The sequence below is a fragment of the Gastrolobium bilobum genome, unplaced genomic scaffold (assembly GCF_033153095.1).
Source record: "Gastrolobium bilobum isolate Gb01-03AN ecotype WA unplaced genomic scaffold, APGP_CSIRO_Gbil_v1 utg11783, whole genome shotgun sequence".
In the NCBI taxonomy this organism is placed as follows: Eukaryota; Viridiplantae; Streptophyta; class Magnoliopsida; order Fabales; family Fabaceae; genus Gastrolobium; species Gastrolobium bilobum.
Window position 1 is genome coordinate 27,364 of NW_026895236.1, and position 12,331 is coordinate 39,694.

The following is a 12,331-nucleotide window of genomic DNA, read 5'->3' on the forward strand; positions in this document are numbered from 1 at the left end:
CTGCATGTATTCAATAAAAAATGTAGCATGGAGGATATCCGATTTAACGACCCTATATGTAAAGGATAGAGTGGACTTGGACATGAGGCACAAACGTTGGAGCAGTGACATTGAACTTGGACTTGCTCTTAATATAATTTCAGCGTTTAAGTTGCTGACCGAGACGGAGTCCACAATCCTTCCCCCTTAACCATTGAACGATGATTTGAATTGGGATTCAAATTTAATGGTATCCATTCCATGGTACAAGGTAAATACTAAATATGCTTGTGGCATTTCTTTCTAATTTATTAGCCTTGTATATTTTGCTCCACTAGGCAAATGCAAGAAACCAAAAAATGAGTGCTCGTGTAGTGCATTATTAATATTATTTATTTTTTCTTAAAAAATATTAATTATTTCAATTAGGTTTTGACAGCTCGAGACCTAAACAATGACTTTGACAATCAGCGCATGAAAGAGGAACAACATTCAGATTCCATCTGTCATCAATTCCCAGGAAGCCGTGAAATGGTGAATAACGAGAAAGAAACAGGTGTAGTAAACAACAAATGCTTCGATATTGGAATTGAGTCCATATAAAATTGATGGCCAGACATGGTAATGTTGTTATGGAAATTCTATCTTTATTACTAATTTTAATTGCTCTGTCATTTTATTATCCTGCCGATGCCAATTCAAGCATAAAGTTTCTGGGTCCTTTAAGAGAAACACAACAAGAACCCCATGTTACAAGTATCCATGAAGACCATGGTAAAGAGCCAATGCTTCTGAAGAAAGTAAAATTAAATGAGAATGGAATTCTTGCACAAGTATGCCTAAAATTTTGGCTTGTTTACAACTTAACGATATGACTTGTTTCATGCTAGCAAGAGTCAAGTACCAATTGATCAAGGGTGATTGGTAGTAGGATCGTGCCACCCTACCGTGTCTGCTTGGTGGTGCAGATTACACTATATGACACCCTCCCCGGTATGCATCCAAGGCAAGTGTCTGCTAAAACCGATTAGAGTCGCAACGTTATCGTATAAAATTCTTATTCCGTAAAAACATTTTGGGGTTACCAATTATAATCTTGCCTGAAAAACTGACTTCGTAAAATAGAAACAACAAGTGAATTTTTAAAAAAGGCTTTCGCTGCGCAACTCTGATTTTTCCTGTAAACAGCCTGCCTTGCAAAAATCATGTAAGTTAAAAATCAAAAGCTTACAAAAATTTTCTTTGCTACGAAGAAACTAGACATCTGGGGCTTTACGATCATATAAATTATATGTCCATCGGAGATCTGTGACCCCAGAAACAGAACTCGCAAAGTACTCGATAATTCAGTGCATTTTTTCAAAAACCTCCTGACTTGTAAAAATCATAATAAATCGTGCTTACAAGCTTTGAACATACTCTTTATATAATCTGAAAATACACGACTGGGGCTTTACATCCATATAAATTGTGCCTCATTCGGAGGTCTGTAGCCCCAGAACGACAACTCGCAAAGTGCTCGCAAAACAGTTCAAAAGTCCAAATCCAATTACGACAGCAATTATTTTCGCAAATTAAGTACCAGGATTACATCAGTTAATACAAAATGTAAAAATTCCAAAGTGCAGCAAAATAAGATTATTTTCCAACGTTTTCCAGTTTCTCAAAATATCACATTGACTAGGAATATATAGCCAGCAGTCAACAACAATAGTGTACAATAGCAGAATTCTCAAGACAGCAGCAGACAAACAGAATGCGTCTAAACAAACATTTCATCATATGCTTCTAAGTCCTCCTGCAATTTATAAAAATTGAGCCCCAGAAGGGGTGAGAAAAATTCCAATAGTGTGGCAGAAAATCCAGCAATGCAATAATGTTAATTTAAATACCGAATTTCCAAAATTGTCACATCATCAAATAGTTCCAGAACAGATCCCAAAATATAATCAAATTGCGTATATAACGCCCAGAATACTAATCATAGTGCGTACATAGCACCAGAATACTAATCAGAGTGCGTATATAACGTCAGAATAATGTATGCTCATAGCACTGCAGTGCACGTACTACTAACTAACACAGTGGAGATCCTATTTTGGCTCTATCAAAGGGGAATTCCAACTGTGACCTATGCGGACTGAAGCCAGGTGTCCCATACCCTGGTACCGGAGGGATGCCTATATGCGATGCGTGCTCAACCAAATGCTTATATTTTTATCACTTATTTCGGTTGTCAAGACTGCATGTATGTGGATGCATGAGATGCTATGCTTTGCTTCACACACGCATGACCAAATGCAAAGTTATGATGTTCATGCTTATAATCAGAATTCATAATCAGAGATCATAGCTCACATGTCTATGACACCAAACTTCTAAACAGAATATATCCCCACAAAAATCGGAGTTTCACCAAGTCATATTTCAATTCAGAGTACGAATATTTCCAAAAATAATTTCCAATAATTCATAATCCAAATCTAGTTGTCATTATCTTCAAACAGAATCAGAATAGGACACAAGAGCAACAAATCAAAAATTCAAATATTAAACTAACAGTCACAAAGGGGTAATCCACCGAACACTTACCTCGAGTCTTTAACCCTTTTTAAATCAAAACATCACCAATCAGCCCATTCTTTTAGAGGTTAGCACACCTAAACAATAGGTACCAAAAATCAGAATTTTCATCTATTGTTCCAATAAATACATGTACTCTCCATGCTTCCAATTCTAGGCTTCTAACCGATTTACGGTACTTCAATTTTTGATTTAATCACCAACTAGATTGTTCTAATCTTATTCTGACTTAACTTTAATTTTGCCAAAGGTTAACAAATGACATAACTATAACTCCCTATGCATTTAATTCGGTTGTCTTGACTATTAATTAGGTGCTACAAATTATCATTTACATAGCCACACTTACAAGGTTTAAAGTGCGCAAGGATTGCATACAGCATGCTGCCAACAAGACCATAAACACATGCAAAGCTTGACTCAAATCGGAATTCAAGGTTCTTGTGCTAATTTAATTTTTCCAATCATAGAGTTTATTTTACCAATAGATAGTAAGTGACATAACCTTGATTCTCTATGCCTGTGGTTTCGGTTTCTTGTCCATTAAATAGGTGCCCTTGGTTTTTCCTTTACATAACATTTCTACATGATTTAGGAGAGCGATAAAAACTGTCCAAATAGTTCTAATACATGCAAAGCTTGGTTCATCGACTAGGTGTTTATAAATTTTCTTTGACAACACTACCAATATCACTTAGTCATGAATAATTAATGTACAGCATGCTGTCTATCTACTTTTTAGCACATGCAAGTCCTACTAAATATTCCTAATCCGAGGGGCAGTCCAACAAGATTAATGGGAGCTATTTCCAAGCTCCCAATCGGATTCTCCTTGTGCTTACAAGCACCAAGTCCCTGGAGTTTCCAACGGCAGAAAGCAAAAGGGGAGGGATGACAAAACGTCTTCTCCTTGAATACACTAAAGGCCGAATCAGAGGGGAAAAATGAGAGAGCGTTGTTTCAAATTCATACCTTTCTTATGTTCCCAGTCTGCTCCCCAAATCAGTCATGCGCATCAACCACAAGAGGGGCAGCACCCTCACCTTCCCACTATCCAACAAATTAAAACAGAAAGCACATAAAGAACAACCCACTCATCCTCTCATGTGCCGAAATCAGAAAGCAAGTAAGGTGTGAATTACTCACTTGTTCTTGCATGCAATGGAAGGTAGGTCCGAATTTTAAAGATGATGGTCTTCCTTGACAGAAGTCATGTTTGCAGCTGCATGCAGAGGAGTTCCATTAAGAACCAAAAGAAGTAATATGCATGCCATTGACTCTCCTCATCAAATCGAAAAGGGAAAAGATGATCAAGGGAGTAGGAAATTTCTACACCTCTTTGCATGGAAGCACACGACCGAACAAGAAAAGTAGGAAGGATGAACTCATATTGCGCTCTCCTTGGCTGCTGCCACTCAGCCGAACCATGCAGGGAAGGGAATGGAAGATGTGTGTGCTTAGGTTCTCATGTTTCCTTTCCAAGAACATGTGACTTGTGGGAAAAAGAGGGAACGGAAGGAACATGCAGACTTTGTTGCCTTATGTTCAGCCGAGTGTATGAGGAAGATGGAAGAAGTCGTGAGCTAGGTGGAGGATTCTTCTCTCTAGAGGTTGCGATCTTGTGGGGGAAAAGGTAATGTAATAGAGTTCTGAATATCAAGATCCACAAACTCAGACCTGCCTACTCCTAGTTAGCGCATGATGGTGAAGAGATAAGGTTGGACATGTGTCTTATTCTTTGGCCAATCAAGTGCAGGTATTCAAGTTTTGTTTTGGGGATAAGCTAGGGACCATGAGTCTAAGAATATAGGGCTGACTTAACCCCTATTTTAGTAAGTTTGGGTCGTGGCCCCTGAGGGAATTGAACCCAATAATTCACCTAAGCCATGCAGTTTCATGAAGCTACTAAGTGTAACTAGAGTTTTCATAAAGAGTATCTAAAAATATTCCTATCCTACACTTACATGTAGTTCAATTTCATGACATGAGTCCACCTCCCTAATTGTACTTTAAATATTTTCCTAATAATTATTATTCTATGTCCTCACTAGGTAGTAACTAGGTTTTCTACCTATATTGTAATTAAACTTAATACTATCCCTTCTTGACTAGTATTTTGAATTTTTAAAATATATATATAAATATACCCACTTATAATTGCCATAAGAATAATTTTCCTAATTTAAATTAATTCTACTCTAAACATAAATTGAATTCGAATTTCAAGCATGCTTCACATCCCTAATTGTAAGTTATGTAATTTTCTAATCATGCGGGATGTTACACTCTCCCCACCAAAATTTGAAGTTTGTCCCTAAACTTCGTCCTACAATTCCGAACACTACTTAAGTCGGATGCCAACACAATTATATTGGTGCAAGACACTCTATCGCATTCAGCTAGACCTCTATCAAAGTCTTCAATTAACTCAGAATATTAGAAACAAAGTGGACTTCACATGTTCATAAGATGATATATGTATATAACAAAATTTCACTGGCATGAAAGGGAATAAATTTTTTTCCTAAGCTTAATCATAACGAAACAAAATCTGGTTTCTTTTTAACAACATCAAAGACCATAATGCAACAAAGATGGAGTAAAACTAGCATATAATCTTAGTATATCAGAAACTGCAGCTATCCATTAACGTTATTACTTATGTTCTTCATTTCTTTAGGGTTATCAATATCAATAATATGCCATCCTCTTTCTTATGTACCTGTTATACTTACCATACTGACAATACACGTTATCAACTGAAATATGGCTCTATAGTTTTATGCAAGACAGGTTGAAAGTTAACAATTCAGTTTACAAGGTTACTTCACAAATGATAACACAAACAAGGTTTTACACTCCCGAATTAGACAATTTAAGCAACTAGACATGCCTGCCTATTATTTGCGCAAACAAAGGGTTAATTAACTAGGACCTTCAATGACAATTATTTTATCTGGCCAGTTTACATGTTACAAATTAGAATTTCAATCACTTCCTACTGACTCCTTACATATGATAAAATTCAATTCAGTAAACACATTACATTTTTGCCTTATAATAGACTTCACAACTAATTATCCTACTTGATAAACATCACAAACAGAATTCCACAACTTAATAGTCTACAGAAACTCAAACAAGAAGACAATACACATCGCATTCCAATTTAAAATTTAGAAATGTCTTCCTAAATTCATGAAACTTCTATACCGCTTAATGTAATATAAAAAGTACGAGAAAGCGCGTTTCCATCAGAAAATGAATAGGAAAGTTGGAGCAGCGGATAAGTCAACTCTGTGCTATGCAAGTTGTTTGATTTGGGATCCAATCTACACAGCAACCATAAGGATTCCAGATGTTGAGCTAATTCATTTGAATGTTTTAAAAACAAGAGCCACGCCTACCACCCCACATTAACAATAGATGAAGTTGGTCATTTCTGTGTTGCTTCTCGTAGCTACAAAGGAAACAAATATTGGTCAAACACCCTTCTGATTATCATGGCACAAATATCATCTTCTTCTTCCTTCACTTATGATGTCTTTCTTAGTTTTCGTGGAGAAGATACACGCTTTGGCTTTACTGGTAATCTCTACCATCAACTCCTTCAGAGGGGAATCCGCACCTTCATTGATGACAAAGAACTTCAAAGAGGAGACTCAATCGCACCATCACTTCTCACCGCTATTGAAAACTCCAGGACTGCCATCATTGTGTTCTCTAAGAACTATACATCTTCCTCTTTTTGCTTAGATGAACTTGTCAACATCATTGCCTACATCAAAGATAAGGGTTGGTTTGTTTGGCCTGTTTTTTATGATGTCGATCCTTCTGGTGTGAGGCATCAGAAAGGTCAAGAAGCATTGGCTCTTCATGAGGAGAGGTTCAAGGATGACATTGACAAGCTCCAAAAATGGAGGATGGCTCTGTGTCAAGCAGCTGACTTGTCCGGCTATCATTTCAAACTTGGGTACCTTCTATTTTATTTCTTTCATTTTTTTTTTCAAACTCTAATGATTCAATGTTGAAAAAAGAAAAATGCTTCTTACTTTTAACCTTGAACAAGTTAATTCATTGTATATCAATCATTTTGAAGACTTAAATAGGATGTATGATTTTACACGTATTTCTATGATTGGACAGGGATGGATATGAATATGTGTTTATTGATAGAATCATTAAAGAGGTCTCCGTCAAGATTAATCGTGCTCCTTTACATGTTGCCGATTACCCTGTTGGACTAGAGTCTCGAGTGTTACAAGTAATGGAGCTTCTGGATGTCAGCTCTGATGGAGTCAACATGGTAGGGATCCATGGTATTGGGGGCATTGATAAAACAACACTTGCTCGAGCAGTTTATAATTTGATTGCTGACCATTATCCCAGCTTGTGTTTTCTTGAAAATGTGAGGGAAAATTCAAATAAACATGGCATAAAATATCTCCAAGAGATTCTGCTTTCTAAACTAGTTGGAGAGAAGGATATTACATTTACATATGTGAATGAAGGAATTTCAATAATAAAGCAAAGGCTACAACGAAAGAAGATTCTTTTGATTCTTTATGATGTTGACGCACTGAAGCAGTTGCACGATATAGTTGGAGGACCTGACTGGTTTGGTCCTGGCAGCAGAGTCATCATTACCACTCGGTAGAAACATCTGCTAGCACATCACAAGGTTGAAAAAATATATGAGGCAGATGGGTTAAATACGACAAAAGCTCTTGAATTGTTCAGGCGGAATGCTTTTAAAAACAATGTAGTTCATGCAAGTTTTGAGGACATTATAAACCGTGCAGTAACTTATGCTTCTGGCCTTCCACTGGCTTTGGAAGTAATAGGTTCCTACTTGTTTGGAAAAAATATAGAAGAATGGAAATCTGCTTAAGATGGGTATGACAGGATTCCTAATGAAGATATCCAAAAGATACTTGAAGTAAGCTTTGATGCTTTAAAGGAAGAAGAGAAGATTGTTTTTCTTGACATTGCTTGCTGCTACAAAGGATATAAATTAAGAGAAGTTGAAGATATACTTTGTGCTCATCATGATAAGTGCATGAAACATCACACTGGAGAGCTGATTAAAAAGTCTCTTATAAAGATTAGTAAGGATGGTGAGGTGACACTCCATGACTTGATAGAGGATATGGGTAAAGAAATTGTCCGACAAGAATCACCTGAAAAACCTTGGAAACAAAGTCGGTTATGGTTCCATGAAGATATAGTTCAAGTTTTAGAAGACAATACGGTGAGTCACACTGAGTTGATTGATTTGTTTTTTCTTCTTGAACTTTGATTTATCTCTTTGACTATTATATGCTCATTGTAAGTCATTCTTTATTTCCAATCTTTTGTTGACGATATTAATTCACAATTTTTTCCTTTTTATAGTAAGTAAATTTCTCTAAATATGTTTTGTGGTTGACTGTTGTATTTTTTTGTTCAAAGGGAACTAGTAACATCAAAATCATATATCTGCATTTCCCAAAATTTGTAGTAGTGAAATGGGATGGAAAGGCCTTCAAGAAGATGACAAACCTAAAAACACTTATAATTAGAAATGGTCATTTTTCGGAAGGTCCTGAACAATTTCCTAAGGGGGTGTTTGGTTCAAGTTTTTGGAGAGGATTACCGGTAATCCTTCTTTGGTAAATGTAATTACCACGTTTGGTAGAAGAAATAAATTACGATTCCCGGATATCCAAGGATTACCGGTAATTTGATTTATAAAGAAAAGTCACTATTCAGATTACCAAAAATAATATGGTAATTCGGAATACCAATCAGAATACCAAGGGAAAGCACAACAATAAATTTTGAGACAAAAATACCCCAATACACATAAAAATCTAGACACAATCTATCAATTATAAAAGTAAAAATAGTTTGGGGTTATTTTTGTAAAATAACCTCATATTCCAAGTCATATTTCGTTCTAAACCAAATATGGAATCAGTAATTTTTACCCAATATTTCCGGTAATATTTTGGCGAACCAAACACATCTTTCGTAAGATTCCAAGTAAACTCAATTTCTACTGAATTCTCATTAATCATGATTCCCGATCACCAAAAAATTTCTCTTGTACCAAACACACCCTAAGTGTTTAAGAGTGCTGGAATGGTGGTGGTTTCCTTCACTGTGTTTGCCATCTAATTTTGATCCAAGGAAACTTGCCATATTCAGGTTACCAAAGAGTCGTTTCTTAGAGTCACTCGATTTGGCCAAGTCGCTGAAGGCAAGTATAATTATTAGGTCCTTTCCTCTGATATTGTATATTAATAAATTCTTTTTATGATTATTCATTTAATTCTTGTTCTTTTTTCTCCCCCCGCAGGAAACGGTGAATTTAAGATATTTGGATCTCAGGGAGTGTAACTATATAACAGAGATACCTAATGTATCTGCTGTCCCGAATTTAGAAGAAATATCATTTCCAGAATGTGTGAATTTGATTAAAATTCATGAATCGATTGGATTCCTGAATAAACTTAGAATCTTGAATGCTTATGGTTGCAGCTCTCTTAAGAGTTTTCCACATATCAAGTTGACCTCTCTTCAAGAACTTCATCTTTCATATTCCTCTAGTCTTGAGAGGTTTCACGAAATATTAGGAGAGATGAAAAATATAACAGAGCTTTGTTTAAGGGATACTTCCATAAAAGAATTGCCATTTTCAATTCGGAATCTTACTCGGCTACAAAAGATAAAACTGATCAATAAATTTAAACGGGACCAGATGGAACTCCCAAGTAGCATTGTCATGTTACCAGAGCTTGAGCAATTGAGCATTGAGGGATGTGAAAGGTTGCAATTTTCTAAACAGGATGACAACGAAGAAAAAGTGAGCTCAAACGTGAAACTTTCACAGCTTCATATCCGATGCTGCAAGATGTCAGATGAATTCCTTCGAATAGGTCTTACCTGGTTTGCCAACGTGAAAGAGTTAGACAGTAATTTCACAATTCTTCCAGCATGCCTCAAGGAATGTTGCTTTTTGAAGAAACTTTTTTTGAATAATTGCAAGTTTCTACAAGAAATCAAAGGGATTCCACCCAACTTAGAATTATTCTTCGCAATAGAATGCACCTCATTGGAAGAATTGGACCTCACACTTCTTCCTGCATGCACTAATGAATGTCGCTTTTTGAGGACACTTATCTTGGATGATTGTCAGAATCTTCGAGATATTAGAGGAATTCCGCAAAACTTGGAGTTTCTCTCTGCAATAGGATGCACATCCTTGACTTCCCAGTGTGCAAGCATGTTAATGAATGAGGTTCGTATTTTATTACATATTTGATTTTGTAATTGATATTCACATTGACTCAGACTTATATGTGTGCTAAAATAATGAATCATATATGACTAAAGGCATTGCACGAGGATGGAGGCAAAAAGTTTCGTTTGCCAGGAAGAAGCATTCCAGAGTGGTTCGAGCACCAGAGCATGGGACTACCAATTTCTCTCTGCTTTCGCAACAAATTCCCTGCCATATCTATCTGTTATCATGCTGGAGTATATCCCTTTTATTCCTCCGGGAGCCTTCACATCAAGTTGATTATCAATAGAAAGAAAGTTTTCCCAATTATTGAAGTGCCTCGTTCTGATTTGTTGTGCGGAAATGATCATATAGTAATTTTTGATCTAAAACAGATAGATTTGGATGAAGCAATTTTTGAAAATGATTGGAATCATGTGGCGCTTTTTATTGATAATTGGTGATACCATTGGAGAGCTGGTAAGGAATCAGTTTTTCATACATTTTGGACTACACATGTTAACCCAAAAATGTAGAATGGAGGATATCCAATTCAACGGCCCTTGCAACAACAGCAGAATGTTGCTAAAAGAAAAGAACGGAGTGGACACGGTAGTTTCTGATGCACAATTGATGCCGCTTCAACAACTAAATTTGTCTTCATTGGTTTTATCAGAATCGCACGTGGGACAGGGCCTTCCACCTTCTGCTTTTCACTTTTCACGATAATGTGAATTGTGATTCAAGTTTAGTGGCACAGGCCCTTCCATCAACAACATTTAGCGATTATTTGAATTGGTATTCAAATTTAATGGTATCAATGGGGGCAAGTAGTATCACATCAACTGAGTTTGTGGAAGCAGCGTTCAAGACCAGTTCTAGGGAAGACATGGCCATGAAATTCAGCCTCCATGCCTTCAGTGAGTAGCTGCCAATTGACTTCTGCGACGACTTTGTCATTGCCAAATTCCTTGAAGACAATATTGAAACAGATTAGTTCAAATTTTTGTTTGCTAGTGTGATGTGCACTGCAGGAAAAATATGTTTGGTGGTTGATGGCTTATAGCCCAAGTTTTCTTTCAAAAGATCCCTTTCTTTTTTCTCCATTTATGTCTTCTAACATAACTTTTGCTGATAGAATCTAACTTTCTGTTTGAATAGTCGAATGTATGATATCATGCTATCTTATTTTGGATAATTCCACTGTCAGTTGTATCCTTCTGTCTCTTTTGTGTTGGATTGCACATCAACCGCTTGTAACTTAAAGATTCTAGTAACTTCACTGAGAATTGAATTCATATATACCTGAACATAATAAGTCTTCATTCAACTATATATACATATATATTTTTTCTGTTTTAAATAAGAAACATTAGTTGCTTAATTTACTGGCCTGTTCTTACATTCTTGTAATTTTATTCAACATCATTCGCGACACTATCACAATGTATAGTTTTATTTCAAGCAGAAAATAAACAATAATTTGAAGAAACAAGTGTGCATGAACTTAACATTTGTGTACAAGTGCAACTAATGGAGAAAGGACCGAAGACAACGTTACGGAATTTTGTGTAAAATATATACTAATTTTGCAACTCATGGGGATTGAACTTGCATGCAGTCCATAATTGCGCAGAACACTTGTCACTTGATCAAGGCTTCATGGTTGTCAAAGCACTTTTATTAACATAATGATAACATGCTCTTATGTAAATTCAGTCAAACCGCTTTAATCACTAACTTACTGGTTGATCCAATGACTAATTGAGCCAATATCCTGGCCAAATTAATACCCGGTTTGAGTTTAATAACACTCACTGAAGAACACTGCTGAGTTGCGAGGACCGTTTGCACAAGCTATTGCTTGAAGGCTGGTTGTTATTGATAGTAAAGGCAGACAAAAGGCATGACAAGGTGGATGTGAGCATCTTTGATGGGAGGTTGCCAATTTGTAAGGCTGAGAATGTAATCCACTTGCTTCCATGTTTGAATACTGTATCTGCTGTGATGGTTTCTGCCTTGCAATTTGATAGGAACAGAGGAGATTGATCCTTTGTGATGGTAAGTACCAAGATTTTCTACTGTTTGATTACGTATGCAGCAGTTTGTGTAGTATAGGAGCCATAATTCCATTTTGCGCAACTTCAAATTACATGTATCAGTATACTATAGGGTAAAAGCCTTGGTGAAAACTCACTTGATTTACATGTGTTCTTAGAGTAGCAACTTTAATTATGCATATTTTCTTCAAAGCTCTTTCTGTTATGTATGGATGGTATATTTCATGCAAATAATAATAAAAATGTTATGTTATTGAATTCATTTTTATGATATGTGGGCTGTCTTTTTGCTCCATCCTGATGGATGTCCTTGCCAGAGACAGCAATGTAGATTTCAGAGAGGATAATTTTTTTGACTTCCTGAATATTTTTTTTAATGTATTAAATATAAATATCTCAAAAGCAGCAATATTAATTCCTGAACTTTTTACACTTTGGTACAGCG

At 36.1% G+C, this 12,331-nt stretch overlaps 1 long non-coding RNA gene and 1 pseudogene across 1 annotated transcript; one reads left to right on the top strand and one right to left on the bottom strand.

The window, feature by feature from the left end:
• Positions 1-1,471: 1,471 nt before the first annotated feature.
• Positions 1,472-4,264, bottom strand: LOC133301406 (uncharacterized). The gene is made up of 4 exons (XR_009750192.1): positions 3,709-4,264; positions 3,535-3,612; positions 2,572-2,639; positions 1,472-1,777 (listed from the first exon to the last, which is right to left on the bottom strand). It is a non-coding gene; the product is annotated as an uncharacterized LOC133301406 (long non-coding RNA).
• A 1,801-nt stretch (positions 4,265-6,065) lies between these two features.
• Positions 6,066-10,290, top strand: LOC133301332 (disease resistance protein RPV1-like; annotated as a pseudogene).
• The last annotated feature ends 2,041 nt before the right edge of the window (positions 10,291-12,331 follow it).